Source organism: Fundulus heteroclitus, chromosome 12, assembly GCF_011125445.2.
Source record: "Fundulus heteroclitus isolate FHET01 chromosome 12, MU-UCD_Fhet_4.1, whole genome shotgun sequence".
Classification (NCBI taxonomy): domain Eukaryota; kingdom Metazoa; phylum Chordata; class Actinopteri; order Cyprinodontiformes; family Fundulidae; genus Fundulus; species Fundulus heteroclitus.
In genome coordinates, this window is record NC_046372.1 from 16757448 (window position 1) to 16778898 (window position 21451).

At 38.7% G+C, this 21451-nt stretch overlaps 2 long non-coding RNA genes across 3 annotated transcripts; one reads left to right on the forward strand and one right to left on the reverse strand.

Annotated features, from left to right (window-relative positions):
* The first annotated feature begins 10992 nt into the window (after positions 1–10992).
* On the forward strand, positions 10993–14761 carry LOC118564835. Its single transcript, XR_004932058.1, has 4 exons — positions 10993–12226; positions 12352–12584; positions 12678–12796; positions 14270–14761. It is a non-coding gene; the product is annotated as an uncharacterized LOC118564835 (long non-coding RNA).
* Positions 14762–15330: 569 nt separating this feature from the next.
* LOC118564836 lies at positions 15331–21092 on the reverse strand. Of its 2 annotated transcripts, XR_004932060.1 has the most exons (4): positions 21044–21092; positions 19618–19795; positions 16472–16676; positions 15331–16357 (listed from the first exon to the last, which is right to left on the reverse strand). It is a non-coding gene; the product is annotated as an uncharacterized LOC118564836 (long non-coding RNA). The 2 variants fall into 2 exon arrangements; XR_004932059.1 differs by lacking the exon at positions 21044–21092 and having other exon boundaries at positions 19618–21035.
* Between the last annotated feature and the right edge of the window lie 359 nt (positions 21093–21451).

Genomic DNA, 21451 nt, shown 5'->3' on the forward strand with positions numbered 1-21451 from the left:
CATTGGGGAAACATATTTAACCATTTAGCACTGATTTTATTACCGGATTGACTGTCAATCGAATGGATTTGTAAAGAGACCACTATTTTCAGTTGGCAGTTGATATTGACATGTTTCTAATTAAGGTGAATGACTAAACCCACTGCAACGGTGAATGACAAATGAGTAAAAACACAAAAAAAAAAAATACTTTCCTTATAAGGTGAGCATTCAGTCACTACATTCTATGTGACTGTTTTTTGAGCGTGCTATCAGGGTGTGTAAGAAATTCTTAAAAAAGAAGCACCAGGTGAAATTGAGGCTGACTTCTTAAATACATCCAGCAAAAAAACGTTTGAAAAACGGTTTAGCAAAACATTTTTAAGTGGTTAGTTTTGTTATAAGTGGCAGATGGTAATATAATACCCAAGACACTTGAGTAAAATAGAAGGTCAGCTTCTCATTTGAAAAGGCACTTGGTTTTGTGCAAAATTAACTTTTATCATTTAAAAAATACATTTGAAAACAACTCTTAACGTTCCTGCTATTATCCAGGAGCAACCACTTGAATCTCCAACCACCTGGAGCTGCAGCTGAATTTCAACTGAAACCAACATTACTAATGATAGAGTCAGTGTCGTGGGATTCCTGCACTCTTACAGTGATGTAGTAAGAATATTTATATCCACATTTTTCATTTTATGTACAGATGTTTGATATTATTTTAAGCAATTTTGTTTAATTTTTCCTCTCAGCTATTAACTTCGTCAGCTTCTATTTGCAGTCTAATGAAATTATATTCACCACAAAGTAAAGACAGATGATGAAAAAAACTAAACAAAATAAAATATAAAAAGAGTTCCACTGTTATTGGGGTTTCTTAAGATTATAGTTGGCAGTTTTTGTCATTGTATCCAATTATCTGTGGATTGCTCATCATATGATGCACCAAGGAGTTTTTTTTAAATTACCTCTTAAAAATACACCTTTGAAAATATATTTTTTTCTCACCTAAAATAATAATCACCATCTCTATTGTCATTCCAACACATTCCAATTTGTCCTCTGCATTTAACCCATCCTGGTGTGGGTCTAAGGTCTTGTTCAGGTACCCATAAGCCTCATTTACACTACCCTGTTTTGACCGATCCATGCCGAGTTCGGACCGAGCTTGGATCAGTTAACCATCTGGAGCTTGGTTCTTACGTCCATTTAAACATAATGCCAGCACAGTTCCTCGCCTCCTAGGCTACATTCACACTGCAGGCCTTGATGCTCAATTCCAATTTTTTTGTGAAATCGTGTGAAATTTTGCGTGTCCGTTCACATTTCCAAATATATGCGACTTGTATGTGATCTCCTGTGTGAACTGCATTCATACACCTAAGTGTCCCGCATGCGCAGTAGAGGACGCAATGACGTCATACGTAGCAAGCGTGCTCATTGTTTGCGGAAGTAAACATGGATCGTAATGCTGCAGCGTATTTTGCGTATCTTGCGTTCTTTACGTTATTCTCCAACCGGAGCCAGCACATTACCAACGCAATCATTTTAAGAAGATCGAGAGAAAGAGAGCCACATTTTAGCGATGTGAGCGGCTTTACTGATACGGACTTCATTCATAATTTTCGAATGGCAAAGGCAACCTTTGTGTGCGTCTGAACGGATCGCATTAGCGCTCTCACGACATTAGTTCTATTTAAAATATTTATTTTACTTGTCAGGGAGTAACCAGGCCTGGACGCTAGCTAGTGAAACTGAACTCAGCATTCTAAAATATGTAATTAACCACAGTTAATTTATGATTAAACAAGGGCAGTCATTTACTTTTTCAACCAGGGCCAGGTTGGTTTGAATACCTGTTCCCACAATCAACCTGTTTGATTTTTGCATTTATCATCTCTGTCTGACAATACAGTTTATTTTATGATCTCAAACATGTGGAACAAAAAAGAAAAAAAATGACAAAATAGGCAAATACTGTTTAACTGAAATTTGCGAACAGGGCCTTAGATCAGCAATGACTTCACACTTATTTTTATTATAGAAGCTTATTTTAACAAGATACATTGTGGCTCTATCTACTCCCCATCTCCCGTTGCTGTGAGCAGGTAATTATACACAAGCAGAGATGTCAGGTCAACTTTTTTAAACATGGTATACACGATAATCATTACACCTTTCTAACATAATGGGGTACATTTTGGACAGCCTGCCTGTCCATCACAGAGTATTCTTTCAGGATACAATAGAAAAATCCTTTATTTTCCCACAGTAGGAACATTCAGGTGTATCATCAGCAAAGAGCAAATTTACAACATTGAAAAAATAATCCGCAGTTTTTATCAGTTGACTTTTTAAAAATAATGTACTTTTATGCTGCATAGAGTTTCTCAAAAGATCTACTTTTAGTCATGAAAAATTGTCTCTGTCATGTTGGTGAAAATCTAAGATTCATCAAACAAGCTGTATCTGTACAATTAACGGTGCACATGTGGATGAGACCTCACTACCCTGACACACCTGCCTAACAACACTGAATGCTGACTGTTTGCTCATCCTCATAAAGAGCTTACGATGGAGGGTGTGAAAAGTGTCTGTATGTAGAACCACAACATGCTTGTGAATACATTATGTCCTTATTTACCTTCTAGTTTTTTTCTTGTCAGCTCTTTTGGGTTTATTTTGTCTGAATAGATAAGAACATATATCTGAGTTCGATGGATCCAGTTTTACTTATGTATTAAAAAAAGAGGAAACTCGCGAGGAAGAAAGTCTTATGAAAATTTGTCTAGGTTTAGAAAATAACAATGATGTTTTTTAATTACATTTTTGTCACCTTTGTCTAATGGGTGGGATAAAAGCATAGATAAAACAACATTTTGAATGTCTTTTTACTGAAAAGTTCTAAAATAATTTGGATTACTCAACCTTGTGTTACAATTATGGGAGTTGTGGTCTAATGGTTAGGGAGCCGGGTGTTTGTGTTATGAAGAGGTCCCAAAGGTTGGTGGTTCGAAACTTATTCTGTCGCTTTAAGTCCCTGAGCAAGACCCTTGACCAGAGATTGCTCCCAGTTTACCACTCAGAGTTGACAGCACACTGCTCCCTGTCATGATTTAGTTTTGGTCTGGCTTTTTTTCCCTGTTATTTTTCAGTTCACCCAGCTCACCCTCCACTCCTCAGCAATCAGTCACACCGGTTAAGCACTAATTAGTCAGAATTCACTCCACATGCCAGCCTCCCTACATAAGCCTCCCTCAGTCTTCTGTTCCCCACCGGCTCGCCCTCAGTCTCTACCAACACCACGCCTGTCTAGTCCTGTTCTCATCAGTCTCCACTCACTCCACGTCTGTCAGCCCGGTTTGTTCCCTGTTTTGTTACCTGATTTCCTGGTTTGCTCTCTGCTCTGTCACTGGATTGCCTGCTACCCTGTGCTCCAGCAGTCCTACACCCCAAGAACTGTCTCTATTTAATTCTCCAAAAAGTTTCATTCATTCTAATTGCTTGTAGCTAGAGAACCTGATCCAGTCTTTGGGTCATCGTTGCTTAAAGAATAATTGACATGACCTTAAGGAGAAAGTTCTGAAATATTTTAATGAGGTTATGGTAAAAGCTTACAAGCTGCTAAAATCTTACCTCGAGTTCGTAACACTCATTCATCATATTCATTTAGTATAAATCCAGATTGGTCCCTGTTTTTATGAACTAAACCATTGTATTTGGCATTACATACGTAGAAACCTATACTTATTTACATGGGAACCGGAAGGAGATGATGCACCCCTGATGATCCTCTAGTGTGAATACAATTCTGAAGACAGAACATATAAAGTATTTACTGTCAGAGTACCTGACTAAGTTGAAAGCAAGATAATATATATTTTTTATGTTTTAGGTCACATGGATTAAGCTAGAATCTGGGGGCATCCATCTTTCTTGGCCTCCAGAGGCTGGCTAACCAGATGGGTTGGAAATTTACCCTCCCTACATGGGTTCTTTCGAGTTTTGGCGGCTGTGGTGGGCAGGAGGTTGCCCACCACAGTACTTCACTGACTTCTTACGTCTGTTGGGACATCTAGCTACCTTAGGGTAGCCAATCTTAACCCCATTTGACACTAATTGACTTTTGTGCCAACTCTCACGACTGATGCAGACTTTTCCTGACTTGGAATCATGGGTAACATTGGGCAAAAATTGATGTAGTGCATCCCCAGCTTGAAAGAAAGCACATTTAAGCCAATTTTCTGATGCACAACTTTCCACAGCTTAAAATTTAACACGTTGCCAAAAAATGTTGCCAAGCACAGTCTGATAAATTGGCACATATTTTAGCCATTTCCCTGGAAGAAAAAAAAAATCACATGTGCAATTTTTGCTTTACCAATCAACAAACAAATAAATAAATAAATAATTGTGTTACTAAAACGAAACCTCAATTTCAGTCGAGCAGGTCATTTTTCTCATCCAGATTTTACCTGGGAAATTATGGTTTCCAATGTTTCTTATTCTTGTTTTCTTTGGACCTTGGGTTTTATTATTTTACTCAAGTGTTAGGTACGGTCAAACGCATTGCAAGGTTATTTATAAAGCACTTTTCAGGAACAAGACGGTTCAAAGGCTCTCAGGGCAAGGAGCCAGATGGAGTTAGACAATGAAAATATTTAAATCAGACTAAAAGAAAACGATTCTGATTAAATAATCACAATCCTTCCTTTAAAACTGTCAAGGTGACCTGAGCGTTCCTTCTTACAACAATACGTAGCTATATTTTCTAAAACCACAACATCACCAGAAAATACCCAGCATGTATAGCTTAATGTGTTTTCTCCTTAAAGATTTAACATTTAAATTCAAAACCTTGCCATCACGTGATTTAGGTTTTCACTGGCAGACATGTACACATAGTGCTTAAATGTCTGAGAAGATTAGATCTTTTTTTTTCTAATCTACCAGCTCAAGGCAAACTAATGCAGACTCTTTGCCTCTATTCGTTCTCCTGTCTGAAACTCTGCAATCATTGGCTGGCAGGTACGTGACCCCTCCGAAGCCCCGTGAAAGGCGAGAGGCAGAGAATATGGCAACCAGCCGAGGAACTTTAAGTCCTTACTGTTTTTTTGGTCATGGTTGACGCCGCTACATGGAGGCTGAAGATAAGATTGGAGCCCGGATTTCTGTTTAAGACTAAAAGAGGGGAGGATTGAGGGAGAGATAGACTGGAGAGGCAGAGGGGGAAAGGGGGAGGTGACAGAGGAAGATAAGCAGAGGACTAAAGGCAGGAAGAGAGGAAGAGAGAACATGCTTGAGCTGGAGGAAACAGGAAAAGAAGCTTGGAGGGATAGATTTAGGTAAGAGAAGAAGGGGCAGAGGGTTGGAGAGAGAGAGAGAGAGAGACAGAGAGAGAGAGAGAGAGAGACAGAGAGAGAGAGAGAGAGAGAGAGAGAGAGAGAGAGAGAGAGAGAGAGAGAGAGAGAGAGAGAGAGAACAGGAGAGAGAAAAAAGGGAGGAAACAGACAGACACAAAAAAATGTTTAAGCCATGTTTGAAAACAAGATTTTAGAGAGAGACTTGATCCCTGCGGATGTTCTCTCGCCAAAACCAGCACCACAAATATTTTACAATGTTGTGATTCATTAGAATAATTCACATCTATCTTTTAGATGTACTTAGGGAAAGTCTAACAAGGTTGGGCTCACTGAATAAAAGCACATTCTGACATATAAATATCCGGTGCAATTTGCTTTAATCACAGCCACGGTTCTTCTGTCATAATGGATTTCCCTGAGAAACTTTTTTTTTTATTATATTCAGGAAGAACTCCAAGAAGATAATGGCTTGGGGATAACAGCTCCAGGAGGGAATCCCAGATGTCACTCTCACCAGCTCCTTCTGGAGGATAACAAGGTGTTCACAGAGCAGAAGGGATAAAATACCTCAAGCTGGTTCTGGGTCTCCTCCTATACATCCAGGAGGCTTTCTGGTGATGGAGAAAGCAAGTTTAAGCTATATCCCAAGACCATTAATTAGGCTTGGAACATAGACAGAAATAAAAAGCTTTACTTTTTAGGTTACATGTTTCTTCCTCAGGCCACACTAGCATGACTGCAGAAGAAGCATCCATCCATCCATCCATCCATCCATCCATCCATCCATCCATCCATCCATCCATCCATCCATCCATCCATCCATCCATCCATCCATCCATCCATCCATCCATCTCCTCTATGCTCCCAAGACTTGTGAAGAAGACACCAAGATACTTGAATTTCTTTGCTTGAGGCAGAAACTGACACCTACCCTGAGGGAACAAGCCACCCTATTTCAGTTAAAGACCATGGCCCGGACTTAGAGGAGTTGACTCTCACTCTGGCCACTGCACACTCAGGAGTGAACTGCTCTTGTGCAGGCTAATGGTAATGGCCTGAAGAGATTAACAAAACCCCATTATCTGCAAAATGCAGAAATGAACCCCCAAGGAACTTAAACCAGACACCTTCCTGTCCACAGTTATGAGTTAGAACCCTGTTCAACACATCAAGCAACATCAAAGATAAGGGGTGTCGCTGAATGGGTCCAACCTATAATGGAAATAAGTTTAACTTGGCATGTTTTCAACTCTTGCTTTGTATACAGAAAGAACAAATAGCCCTTAAGAGCAGCCCTATTATGTGTTACCCCTGCAGCATCATGAGGGTCATTAGACTTCTCTTGATCCACATAACCCAGTTCGACCAGGCAATCAGGTAACCGAACTCTGTTAACCCCCACAGCAGTTCTGCAAGACCAAACATCTAGTCCACTGTAATCTGAAATAGCATAAATTTTGAAATGAATTCTTCCCGCTAAATTAATTCCTAGTTTCAACTGGTGTTTCCGGTTTACAAAATAAAAGAGGAACCAATAAATTAGGATCAGAAAGAGTGGAACTGCAGAGTTATTCTGTCTTAAGACCCAGCAGCAGTAAGCATTTTATTGAAGACAAGACATTTAACTATGGAAGCTTCCAGTGAGGCTTTCTGGGTAAAGGAATTACATTTTACGATGCGATAAGTTAAACATTTTAGTGAATCCCAGCCTTTTTCTTAGAACAATAAAACTCAACAGTGGAAGTGGTAAATCCTTGGAGGTAGAGACACAAAGCACAACTGTACTGAGGTTTGAAAGATGTCATGTTATTGCCCTAGGAGAGTTCAGCCTGCATTAGTAACATTTTCAGCCTGGCACAGTGAGAAACAAGGGAAAAAACGATTGTTCCTACCTGTTATCATAGTTAATAGAGCAGCTCCAGGCTGCACGTTGATATGACAATGCAGATTAAACTTTCACTACTTGGGAGTAAAAGTTTTTCTAAAACACCACCTGCACTTTCCAGGGTCCAGAATGAATAACACACATTCTGAGAGACATTTCCATTTAAATAAGTAGTTTTTAGTTTTTTTCTTTCATAGCTTTTTTTTTTAAAACCAGGATGTGAAAACTATCAAAGCTGATGGCTGTTAAGGCAGTGAGAAAGACCCTGACAGTATCTTACAAATTGTCAGACACTCATCTGTGTACTGTGAAACTGCAACATTGTTGCTGACATCCCTTGCCGACACAACGACATGTGCTAGATTGTTAAAAGGAAGCGTATGCTCTGCGGACGTACGGGCATTTCCAGCAGGACAGATGGAAAGCTTCCAGGTCCAAAATGAGCAGATAAAGATAATTATTTGGCGTTAATCATTTCCTCTTCTCACAGAACAATTAATCCAACATAATCAAATATCTTTTCATGCGGTTGTATTAAAGGTTTATCCTAATCACCTTTATCAGCCTTATTGTGTATTTCTTGTTTGCTTTCATTCTATTTAAGTGTGCTTCGACAATGCAATTTCACAGATGGGACTGTTTTGTCTCACCGGTAAAGGCAGTGTTAGTTAATTAGGAAAATAATCAGTTTTCTGAATCTTCTATAGAAATCGACTGATGCTGCCCTGCACTCCAAAAAAAGAGTATTTAATCATATTCAGTGTTTGTGATTAAATGGCAAAATTTAGCTTTAGCTGTTCAAACAAGATGCCATCTTTCAAATCTCAGATCTCTTTTATAAAGGAAGCTACATTTTCCTTTTAAAGTGGGAATAAAAGCTTTATATAGCTATTATTTGTGAAACTATAGTATATACTTCCACATATTAGTGGGTCCTGGCAATACGGTTGTGCCAAAAGTATTCAAACCCCAGTGTCTTTTACGGCTTATATAATAGTTTTAAGAAATATTGAAATATTTCTTTTGAGTAGTACTAGTGTTTTAGGCCAGTGTGAGTACTGACTTGAATCTGACAAAGAACCTGTGGAGTGACATAAAGATTGGGGTAATAAAAAGGGAGCCTTCCCACCTCAATGTCTTGAAGCTCATCACTGACTCACAGATGAATATCCAAGAATGCCAGAATAAAACAAACACATTTTTTTTTTCTTGTTTTATTTTTGCAATTAGGACACGCTTTTGATTGCTGCAATGCCAATAATGGGTTTTACCATTCCAAAAAGCATAAATATGTGATGACATGTATTAATCTGGCTGTGTTAATCAATGGGATTAAAGGTTGTGGATGTTAGCCACATGATTAACATCAAGGATGTTGCAAAACATGTGTTCCAGCTTTTAGCAAAGTCTCAACTCCACGCAGGGAACATGTGACAACAGAAAAAAGTAGACAGTATCAGGACAGCTGTTGAAAAGGGACAAGACTTGGTTATGCTTTTGTGGCTGTGCTGCGTTATTCCTGTATTTACTTTTAGGTCTAATATTAAAGCAAGACAATTCAAACTCACTGTTGCAGATTGGATATTTTTTAAGAACTAGTTCTGGTTTCCAAAAATTTAAATTTTGGTCTCATCTGACCAAAGCAATTCATTCCACATGTTTGCTGCAAACAGCCTTAGGGTTTTCGTTTAACAATGGCTTACTTCTTGCCATTCTTCCATAAAGACCAAATTTGTGCATGACTAATAGCTGTGCTGTGGACAGATTCCTCCACCTGAGGTGTGGATCCCTGGAGTTCATCCAGAGTCACCATGGCCCTCTAGGCTGCATCTCTGATCAATGCTCTCCTTGTTCGGCCTGCAAGTTTAGGTGGATTTTAAAGAAGAGAAGATGGTGGAGGGAAGATATGCAATCAAGAGATGGATAGATGCCATGAATTGGGAGGCACACCGATCCGTTGTGGTGAAGAGAGAGCTGAGCCAAAAGGCGAAGCTCTCGATTTACCGGTCGATCTACGTTCCTACCCTCATCTATAGTCATGAGCTTTGGGTCGTGACCGAAAGAACGAGATCCCGGATACAAGCGGCTGAAATGAGTTTTCTCCGTAGTGTGTCTGGGCTCTCCCTTAGAGATAAGGTGAGGAGCTCAGTCATCTGGGGAGGACTCAGAGTAGAGCCGCTGCTCCTCCACGTCGAGAGGAGCCAGTTGAGGTGGCTCGGGCATCTGGTCAGGATGCCTCCTGGACGCCTCCCTGGTGAGGTGTTCCGGGCACGTCCCACCGGGAGGAGGCCCAGGGGAAGACCCAGGACACGCTGGAGGGACTATGTCTCTCAGCTGGCCTGGGAACGCCTTGGGATTCCTCCTGAGGAGCTGGCCCAAGTGGCTGGGGAGAGGGACGTCTGGGCCTCCCTACTGAAGCTGCTACCCCCGCGACCCGACCCCGGATAAGCGGAAGAAGACGGACGGACGGACGGACGGACGGACGAATTGGGAGGCTTGCTTGAGCTTGTATCTGTATGTTTGGTTTGGCTAAGAATGGGCCAATGGCAATTATTAACAAGTTAGTGATTGTAATCAACAAAGTTACGAAGTTGATTATCATGAATTATTAGTCAAAAGCCTTAGTGTCAGTCAGTTATCATTTCATGAATACCTGCCTGGTGAGGTGTGGTATTTTAGAACAATTGTTGAAGGAGCGAATTTATGAAGGTAGATTTGTGTCTTTATTATTCAATCAAAAAAAAGGTTGCTTCAATCAAAAAATATATTTTCAATTAAAAAAAAATTCACTTCAATTAAAAAAAAACTTTTCAATCAAAGAAAAAAAGTATTTGAATCCAAAAATATATTTGAGACTCAAAAAAATACATTTGAACACTGATTTTCTTTGATTGAAAATGTTTTCTTTGATAGAAGTCAGTTTTTTTTGTTTGAAGCAATGTTTTTAATTGAAGTAGCATTGTTTTTTGATTGGACCATATAATGGGTAGGACATTTGTGTCTTTATCATTCAATCAAAAAATAAGTTGCTTCAAACAAACAAACAAGGGAATCAATAAAAAAAGTCACTTCAATCAAAAGATAAACGTTTTCAATCATAGAAAATAGTTTTGAATGCAAATAAAATATTTGAGACTCCAAAAATTGCATTTGAACACTTTTTTTTTAATTGAAAATGTTTTCTTTGATTGAAGTAATCTTTTTTTGCGTTTGGGGTATACATGGGTAGGACATTTGTGTCTTAATCATTCAATTCCAAAAAAGTTGTTTCAATCAAAAAAATATTTTCAATTAAAAAAAAAAAAAATTAAATGCAAAAAAAAAATTACCCGTCAATAAAAAGGTATTGAAGAGAATGTGTTTTTTCGTTGTTTTTTTTTTTGAAGAAAAAAAAAATTTGAAGTTCAACATTTTTTGATTAAATAACTTTTTTTTTTGAAGAGAAAAAAGTTTTAAAGTTCAATTTTTTTTGATTGAATCATTTTTTTTTTTAAGTGAAAAAAGTTTTGAAGTTCAGATTTTTTCGTTTGAATCACTTTTTTTTTTGAAGCTCAAAAAGTTTTGAAGTTCAAATTTTTTCGATTGAATCATTTTGGAACAAACGTACCGTGGTGGGCGGGTGCTTCTCTATTGGTCAGACATGTTTGATTGACAAGTGTCTACACCAACGCCGTCTTTCTGACAAAGAAGTCTTGTTCGGCACTCCCCAGGCCAGACAGCTTTTTACCAGCAAGAGGGAACAGCGGTGAAGTTGTAGGTAAGTACATAAAACAGGTTGAAAATAATTGTTGTCATGTTATTAGCCTATTCTGTTGATATTTACAATAAATTGTACGCTTACTAACTTTGTTCACGTTGAGGAATGTTTGTAATGGTGTGAGGTTAGATGTCTAAATATTTTCAGACAGGCAAGCAAAGTGGGCGAACCTATGGCCCCCACGCAGCAGCTTGCTATGTGCTAAAGAGCTACTGTGTTGAGTAAGTGGCCACAGCGCTGCCTGTTTAGTAGATGCTTTTATCTTGAGAGCGGGATATAGGCTGCTTAAGCTGCTGTTAGTCGAGGTGCATGCGTCTCTCTCCCCCCTCCCCCCATACAGTTATCGCTGGGTCCGGTGTCGGCCAAGTGCCATGTACTGTGCAGGGTATGGCAGGCCGTTTTAACATTTATTAGCTTGACTGAATATGTATACCAGACATCTCAAATACGGAATAAGATTTTTGCACTTAAAATAATTACAGTTCATCTACATCATCTTATTTCAAGTGCAGAATAGCTAATAACCTTCTTTTAGGGGTAAGAATACTCATTCCATTGGCAAATAGTCTTATTTAGCTGCTCAAATCAAGGAAGAATACACTGATTTCAAGAAAGTTTTACTCACTTTTAGTTCCCTTTTTGCAGTGCTAAAGTCTTGACTTAATGTGTATTTCAGATATCTCCAACAGAATTCTTGCTATCTAAAGTGGAAACTTTAGATATCTTAAATATAATTATTTATAGTAGAAATTACATCACTTTTCCCATTTATGTGTAGTGGGATTTTACTTTCGGATATCTAAAATAACTTTCTTCCTATCTAAAATAAACTTTCTGGATGTCTGAAAACTAATCCTGGATCTCCATAATCCATTTTTTACCGGTCATAGTTTTTATTTCAGATATCAAAAATCAATGATCAAAAGTTTTGAAACCAATATGTAAGACATCCAACTTTGTAAATTCCGCTTTCTGTCCGTCAATTTGCGTTGGTAGTAATTGACAGAATTGCAAGAAAAGGGCATGAAACTGAGCGAGCCCTTAGCCAGGGAATGTGTAGCGACAGAGAGCGACGTTCAATAGAAAGTTGTGTAAGAAACCTTCACAGAATTGAACATTTATTGTCTACAGAAACCTACAATGAACAGTAAAGCAGTTTGACTGAGGTTGGAGTGCTAGCAATAGCTCATTTCCATCGAACCGAGGATCGTCGTTTCTTCATAAGGCGGGTTAGTTCAGGTAAGTCCTCACAAACAAAATTTCTTTTCTTTTTTTTTATTAATTGATTTCTATTTTATTTTTTTGCTGTTAAAGATTGGGTTGTCTTCTGTATAAAATGTAATACTTAACATTTGTTTTCCTAGGGCGGAGTGGCAGACCATCTATTGTTACCAGAGAGCACATAGACGTCCTTATGAAGCAAGGACATACAATCAAAAAAAAGGCAAAAATGATGGGATGTTCCTCGTCGTTTTTGAACAACAAATCAAAGCTGGTGGACCTACACATAAGAGGAAGACTGTCTGCCTTAGATGACAATCAGCTGCAAGAGCGTGTGAGCACATGGCAGGACCAGTATCCAAACTCTGGGAATGAGGTTTGTCTTTTCTACAGAAAATTGATATTTAAGTTGGATCCGCTTGTGAGAGTATTTTTTAATCATTAATGCTTTCATGTTTGTATTTTTCAGATGATGAGGGTGCTGCTTCGTGCTCAAGATGTGATTGTCACACGGGCCAGGGTACGCTAAATGTTGGGAAGGACAAACCTGACATCTGCTGCAAGAAGGTGGAGTCGGACTGTTGCAAGGTGGGCTTACCATATGCCGTACCCCAACAGTTTGTGGCATATATATATATATATATATATATATATATATATATATATATATATATATATATATATATATATATATATATATATATATATATATATATGAGAGTGAGACAGGCTGCTTGATTTGCTGTACTGAATCATGGAGAGTGAGCAGAGTTATGCTGGTAGTTACGCCACGTTTCGGTCTTTTGAGTTGGAGGATTTTTCACCCTCCTCATCCCCGGCGGTGTAGGAAGGTTTTTGTGGAGCCAAGCAGGCCAGACTCTGATCAATTTGACCTGCTGGCTCAAGGCCCTGACTCAGTGAAGCCACAACCTGGCGCTGCAGAGTCAAATGGTGGACAGAATTGGTCCTGTTATATATTATCATATATCAGAATCAACATATATTTTCTGCTTTGTAACCCAGGCGGGATGACCGGCAGCTTTGTGCATCATGATTCATTTGTAATGTGGACACGTCAGCCCCAGATCACCCTCTCTGTATCGTCTCAAACAGCAGGCAGATACCGCAGATCGCCCATGTCCAATGTCCAACCTAGAACCAACATCACAGTCTCTCAGCAGCCCCTTCCCGGCCGCCTCAAGACACTAACTGCAGAACAATTGATTGCTTTCACATACACTCCCCAACAACACATAAAAAGTTGGTAAATTTGTTTTTTGAAGATAAAAAAGGTCGCTAGAGAGTTTGAAAAGTGCAATAGTGCTCTCTATGGAGGCACAAGAAGATGCTCTATTTTTTGTTTTGTTTTTTAAGACTGAGCTGGCTTTTATAGTCCTGAGCAGCCAGGGGACTAATGTCACACACTCAGAATTACGTTGCACGTTGCAATTCAATGCAAGAAGTTTGACCCTAGGAAGGCGCCATACTGAGTTTTGGACACAAAAGCCGGATTTCAACAAATGTGCATTATAATTTTTCAAAAATAATGACCAGGATATGTAGATAGTACTATAAAACAACCATGTTAAGAGTTTATTGACAACAAACAGCTGATTTGGGGAAGAGTTACACTTTAACAGAATTTAGCAACCTAGAAACCAGGCTTTTCCATATTTGTTAAGCCTCCTATCTGGGATACCCTCCAGGTTGATATCAGTAGCTCTTTAAGTTCTATTGTTGAGTTATTGTGCTCTGAATTGCTTTTTACAGAAAATTATCAAATGAAACAATATAGTGACCTTGAGTGTTTTTCCAGCAATGAATATATAACTTTGTCTTTTTGAAGATTGATAATGTTGATTTTTAGCACTAGGTGATAACGTGTTTCAAATATTTGCTGATATACTAATTCAATTATTCATAATTTCAGCAGAAAATGTTGAAACCATTGATTTATTTCTAATATGGGTTTTCTGATCATTATCGTATATTGTCTCCAGGTAGGGGGTTGTATCCTTATTTTAAGTACTAATTTTATTTTGTGTTGTTTCAACTTTCTAGATGGGGCTTTGTGATACTTGGTGCCATCGAAGGATACCCGTGTGGGATTACCTCAGCTGCAGTACAAACAATAGGGCAACAACAGTACTCTGTCAGTTTTTGAAAGCAACATCTTACTATGGACTACCATCAAGAGTCAGATCAGACCATGGGGATGAAAACATGCTGCTTGCTTTATGCATGCATCTAGTTCAAGGGCTGGAACACAGAGGCTTCATAACAGGAGAATCAGTTCATAATCAGCGCATAGAACACCTTTGGCAGGATGTATTTTTGCTTGTGCTGCAGCATTTCTACCATACATTCTACTGTCTGGAGGACGCAGAGAATCTTAACCCAGATAATGATATCCACAGACTTTCTTTACATATTGTATATCCACCTGAGATTCAAAGGAGGCTGGAACAGTTCAGACAGGCTTGGTACCACCATGGTTTGCCCACAGAAAGTAATCACACAGCAGCTCGTCTGTAATTCTGATGCAGAATACATTTGACAGTTATTGACATTTAATCATTCTTTTGCACATTGCCATTATCACTTTATTTTAGATCTGTAAATATTTATTTATATATATATATATATATATATATATATATATATATATCTATATATATATATATATATATATATATATATATATATATATATATATATATATCTCTCTCTTTTGTGGGGAATGTTGTATTTATATAATTATGTTGTTTTTATATCTGCAGCGTGTAACGAAAATAATTTCCCACTGAGATTATTAAAGTATTTCTGATTCTGAAATAACTGTTGGGTGCGGTTCGATGAAACCTTGCAGTCAGGCCGCTGTGAGGAACTTGTAAACTTTAGTTCAGAAAAAAGGAAGAAGCATGAATACCGTCACTGTATCCCTAACCTAACCTTTGGATGTTTGCGTTTCTACCACATTTTAATTGTGCTCTGAGCGAAAGATTCCGTTTTGCAAATTTAGATGCCCAACTAAGTCAAGACGACAGACGCTCACAACATCTCTTCTATAAGAACTCCAAAGGACTGTACACATTATGCACAAACACATCAGATAGACTAGGTAATATAAAACAGCTTCTTTATTGACTCTAATGGGAAATTCTATATAGTTTGCATATCTTATGTTTCAACCTCTCCCTTACATCTGGAGCTGCTGTCTTACAGGAGTTGTCTGGACCAACATGATCTCACATATAGAACCTTCTGAAAGTATTTAGCCCCCTTGAACTTTTCAACCTTTGGCCAAATTTCAGGCTTCAAACATAAAGATATAAAACTGCATGTTTTCGTGAAGAATCAACAAGTGGGACACAATCATTAAGTGGGACGAAATTTATTCATTCTCTTTCTTTTAAGAAACACATTTTTATTTTGGCCCTCTTCTTGTGTTAAACTTCTCCCTCCTTTTGGCAAAAATATCTGTTTATTTATTTTTTCTTTGTCATTAGTGGCCATGATAAGTTCAGTTTAATATTTTTTTATGTATCAAACTTTAATTTTGAGTATTTTCTTTATTGCCATAAAGACAAACCTAGAAGAGAACATATGATGGTCTTGGATAACAATTTGTCAACTTCCTGAAAGTTGTTAAAATCTAAAACCATTTCAGAAGTTTAATGACAGAACCTGAATCATCTGGCACAGTCTTCTGATATTTTATCCTCAGGACCAGCTAAAGGCTTTTAGTAAAAAACATATGAACAGTATTTTTTAAACACTGGTACACTTTTCAGACTTGTAAAACCACGTTTTACCTTAAAATTAAGTAAAACATTAACAACAGCTGGACAAACATGCAAACCCGTCATCACCTTACAGCGTAACCTTTCATAGTCACATTCGTGATCATTTAAGAAACTCCAAAGGTCGGAGCTTGCAAAATTCCCTCCATCATGTATATTCTAACAGCCTTGTAGGAGGAGTGCAGCGACAGATACAACAGGACAACAACACTAGTATTGGCTTCTGGGTAAATTGTCTTGGTGTCATGCAGAAACTGGATTTCAGGCTGGCAGGAAAAGCCAAGTGGAGGGATGGCAGAGGCTCCAGAGGTGAACATCGAGAGAGAGGGTGGACCATCCTCCTCTTCTATAAGACAGAACAATAGAAGAATATGACTGTTAGACATGGAAAAAATACCCCTGATGTATTGTACAAAGTAATTTTAAATTTATGGAAATTGACTAAAATGCAAAAACAGACCTTTAATGTCAATCAGCCAGTCACTCCTAAAGCAGACCAACTGGTTCTCCAGAACGCGCTGATTGCTGCCCTGAGCAGAATAGGTCACTGGCTCATGTCCCTGGCAGTGAGGGCTTTCTCCTCACACACGGACATGTCAGGAAATACAGCTGGGTTTTTCTGGAGCTCTTTCAGTAGCCCCAGAATCTTGAAGCCCTCTGCAAACCTAAGAGGCAAGGCAAGTTTATTTCTAAAGCACATCTAATGTGCAAGACAATTTCTACAAAAACCTTAAAGCAAGGTACAGAGGACATTAAAAAAGTACATATAAAAAACAAACATGATTAACAAACAATTTATTAAAGGAACAATAAGCATTATTTTGACACAAGGTTGTGCTTTAGCACTGTCAGTAGACCAAAACAATCATGGGTGCTTTCAAAGGCTGCCTGCACCGCGGCGTGGTGACCACTCTGCATTTCTCAGCGTATTATTAGCATGGTGGACCGCCAGGCTAATATTAACTATAGACCTAAGAACAGGTGGGTCTTTAATCTGGATTTACATAAAAATGTTTTAGCTGAGTCTGGGAGTTTGTTCCAGACATGTGGAGCATAGAAGCTGAATGCAGCTTCTTTAGGTCTGCTTCTGACTATGGGAACCGGTCCAGATTGCATCCAGATGACCTGAGAGGTCTTATGGATTTATGTTGGATCAGAAGGCCACTGATGGATCCTGGTCCTAAAACAATCAGAGCTTTATAGACCAGCAGCATAACTCAAAAGTCTGTCTTCTGACAGTGAGGGAGCCAATGGAAAGACCTCAGAACCAGACTGATGTGGTCCTAGGGTTTGTTTTTAGCTAGGGCTGAATGAGCTGCAGTTGTCTATTACAGGGGTTGGACAATGAAACTGAAACACCTCTTATTTTAGTGTGGTAGCTTTCATGGTCAAATTGGACCAGCCTGGTGGCCAATCTTCATTAATTGCACATTGAACCAATAAGAGCAGAGTGTAAAGGTCCAATTAGCAGGGTAAGAGCACAGTTTTGCTCAAAATATTGCACTGCACACAACATTATGGGTGACATACCAGAGTTCAAAAGAGGACAAATTGGATGCACATGGTCCTCCAGAATGGAGGACCATGTGCATCCAATGGTTCAAACTAGTGATGGGTCCGGCAACACCGATGCGTCGGCGCATGTGTCGAGCTCATAGAGCAAAACCCGTGTCGATGCGCGCATCGACACGGGAAAGTCACGTGACCGATACAGGAACTGTTTTGAACTGACTGACACGCCAAACTGTTTCTGTTCCCTCTAAGCTGCACGCGTGTGCATTTGCGCACAGCAAAGATATGCTGCGCAGTAAATAAAATCCAAGTTGAACTGTAAACAAAGTAACGGTTAATAATGGTTCATTTTTAACCATGTTGCAACTCTGGTGTGATGGTGTTGTACCACAGTCTCGCTCTGTGAGCAGCAGGTGCTGATCGGAGCGCACCACGGATGGATAGGTTGGGCAGACGCCTTTATGGTTGGGCGGCATTGAAAGGTCATGTAGCAAAAATTTTTTAATAAATAAATAAATATAAAAGCCAGTCCACAAGCATCCTCGTTCACATTATTTATTGACTGTATCTAAAAAAAAAAAAAATCAAATATATGTTTAATTCAAATGAAAATATAAAATAATGCAATGCAACATACAATGATTTAAATTGTATTGTGTATACTTGGTCATCAAATCAGTGTCAGTTAACTCTGTCAACCAGGTTGCCTGTAGGGATTTTTAAGGTCCAGCAGGTGTCAGTGTTCAGTGACACAGTATCGGCACAGTATCAATACAGTTTGGCAATGTGTTGAAACGCTTCATGACGCCTCATCGACCCATCACTAGTTCAAACATTGTATCCTGAAGGAGGTGCCGTGTATCAGGATGACAATGCAGCAATACACAGAGCAGGACTGGTGAAAGATTGGTTTGATGAACATGAAAGTGAAGTTGAACATCTCCCATGGCCTGCAGTCACCAGAATATTATTGAGCCACTTTGGGGTGTTTTGGAGGAGCGAGTCAGGAAACATTTTCCTCCACCAGCATCACGTCGTGACCTGGCCACTATCCTGCAAGAAGAATGGCTTAAAATCCCTCTGACCACTGTGCAGGACTTGTTTATGTCATTCCCAAGACGAATTGACACTGTATTGGCCGCAATAGGAGGCCCTAAACCATACTAATAAATGATTGTGGTCTAAAACCAGGTGTTTCAGTTTGATTGTCCAACCCCTGTATATTTAAATGGTAGATCTGTAAACATGCTGTTACAATAATTAGGCTGACTGCAGATGAAAGAAGGACTAGTTTCTCCAGGTCCTGCAAAGTAATCACACATTTCATCTGATATTCTTAAGGCTGATTTTGTAATTGCCTTAACTTGTTTCTTAAAATTTAGGTCTGAATCTGTCACTAAATCCAGATTTCTGGCCTGGTTGGTGGTTTTTAGAAGTATAGATTAATATCCCTGTCCATCAATCTTACTGATAAAGGCACCACAACACAAGTATGCTAACAGAAACATGGAGGAACCCATTTTTTTCCCCTCAGATCTTATGACAACATCAACACCTTTGTTAAGATAAGAGGGTGTGAATATTTTACTGGTCGTGGGCAACTCTCATAGGTCCGTTGACAATAAACTTGACAGCGGAGCGAACTAGGGAGTCCTTTTTTCTCCAGTTTGGGACATGCCTAAGGCAACCCTTGATGCTAATGCTGTCTGCAGCTTCTTCAATGGCAAAATTAGCCTCATTGGTGATTTCACTTTCTTTTGTCTGAATAAAGATGAATACACATGAGTCCACCCAGCCTCTCCCCCAGTGACCGCTGGAGATAGGTACCAGCAACCCCCGCCACCCCATCAGGGATTAGGCGGGTCTGAAAATGGATGGACGGACACATGAGTCTCACCAATAAACTCATACTAAGTGCATGTCTTTGGACAATGGAAGGAAACCGGTGTGCCTAAAGGGGGCCACATATACACAGGGAGAACATGCAAACTTCACACAGAGGCTTTTAAGCCTCATCTGTGGTAGGCCCACATTATCCAGGACTAAGCATTTTAAAAAGTATTGAAGGTGACAAATGACAGTTTATACTCATACCTTGATTAGCTGCTCCCGGAGTTTGTGATCATGCAGAACTTCTGGTCTGAAAGGGGCCTTTGGAAGCCCGCAAATTGCTGAAACAGCCCTTCTGAGAAAAAATGGTGGGCAACTCCTCCACGGACAACACAGACTGTAATCATTTTTGCTACAAAGTAGTACAACTTTGCTTCCAATGCTGCAGAAGAAACATAAAAGGATGGTTAGTTAAATGACTACCCAAGACTAAATTCCTCTGCTTAAAATAGACTGAATTCACTAGAATGAGGAAGGCATGATTAAAAACGAACCCTGACATACAAAATACCCTAGCACTATGTGACGTTTATTTGATGGCTGGCTGGAGAAATACTCATGTCCACTCCACTGATCAGCTAAGACAAAATGGCTTTTAGGGTAACTCTGAGAGATGGGAAGAGGAGAAAGATTAACTGTAATGTAACAATTCTATAATCTTATTTTAAAAGTTTTGGTTTTTTGTGACCAGAAGTTCAATTCAATTTATTTAAATGTTATTTATATAGTGCCAATTCACAACACAACCTTGTATAGGCATATTGAAATTTTAGATATCTGAAATTCCAATTTAATTTGTCATATAATCAGTAGTGGATATATGTAATGTCATTTCTACTAGTAGAAATATATTTTTGATGTCAAGAATTATATATCTGGATATCTAGAATGTTTTATTTATTTTTTATATCTGAAATGATGATGACTAGTATTGACTGGATTATGGAGATCTGAAATTAGATTTCATCCTAGTCGGAATTCAGTTTTAGACATCTGGAATGTTTATTTTAGATTGGAAGAATGTTATTGTAGATGTCTGTAAATAAAAGCCCTATACACATGAATGGGGAAAGTGACGTAATTTGTACTACTTTGAATTATATTCAAGATATCTGAAATATTCATTTTAGATAGGACAAATGTTATTGTAGATGTCTGAAATGTAAATTTTGACTAGGAAGGAATGTATTTGAGATGTCTGGTATACATATTCAGTCAAGCTAATAAATGTTAAAACGGCCTGCCATACCCTGCACAGTACATGGCACTTGGCCGACACCGGACCCAGCGGTAAATGTATGGGGGGAGGGGGGAGAGAGACGCATGCACCTCGACTAACAGCAGCTTAAGCAGCCTATATCCCGCTCTCAAGATAAAAGCATCTACTAAACAGGCAGCGCTGTGGCTACTCAACACAGTAGCTCTTTAGCACATAGCAAGCTGCTGCGTGGGGGCCATAGGTTCGCCCACTTTGCTTGCCTGTCTGAAAATATTTAGACATCTAACCTCACACCATTACAAACATTCCTCAACGTGAACAAAGTTAGTAAGCGTACAATTTATTGTAAATATCAACAGAATAGGCTAATAACATGACAACAATTATTTTCAACCTGTTTTATGTACTTACCGACAACTTCACCTCTGTTCCCTCTTGCTGGTAAAAAGCTGTCTGGCCTGGGGAGTGCCGAACAAGACTTCTTTGTCAGAAAGACGGCGTTGGTGTAGACACTTGTCAATCAAACATGTCTGACCAATAGAGAAGCACCCGCCCACCACGGTACGTTTGTTCCAAAATGATTCAATCGAAAAAATTTGAACTTCAAAACTTTTTGAGCTTCAAAAAAAAAAGTGATTCAAACGAAAAAATCTGAACTTCAAAACTTTTTTCACTTAAAAAAAAAAATGATTCAATCAAAAAAAATTGAACTTTAAAACTTTTTTCTCTTCAAAAAAAAAAAAAGTTATTTAATCAAAAAATGTTGAACTTCAAATTTTTTTTTTCTTCAAAAAAAAAAAAAAAAAACAACGAAAAAAC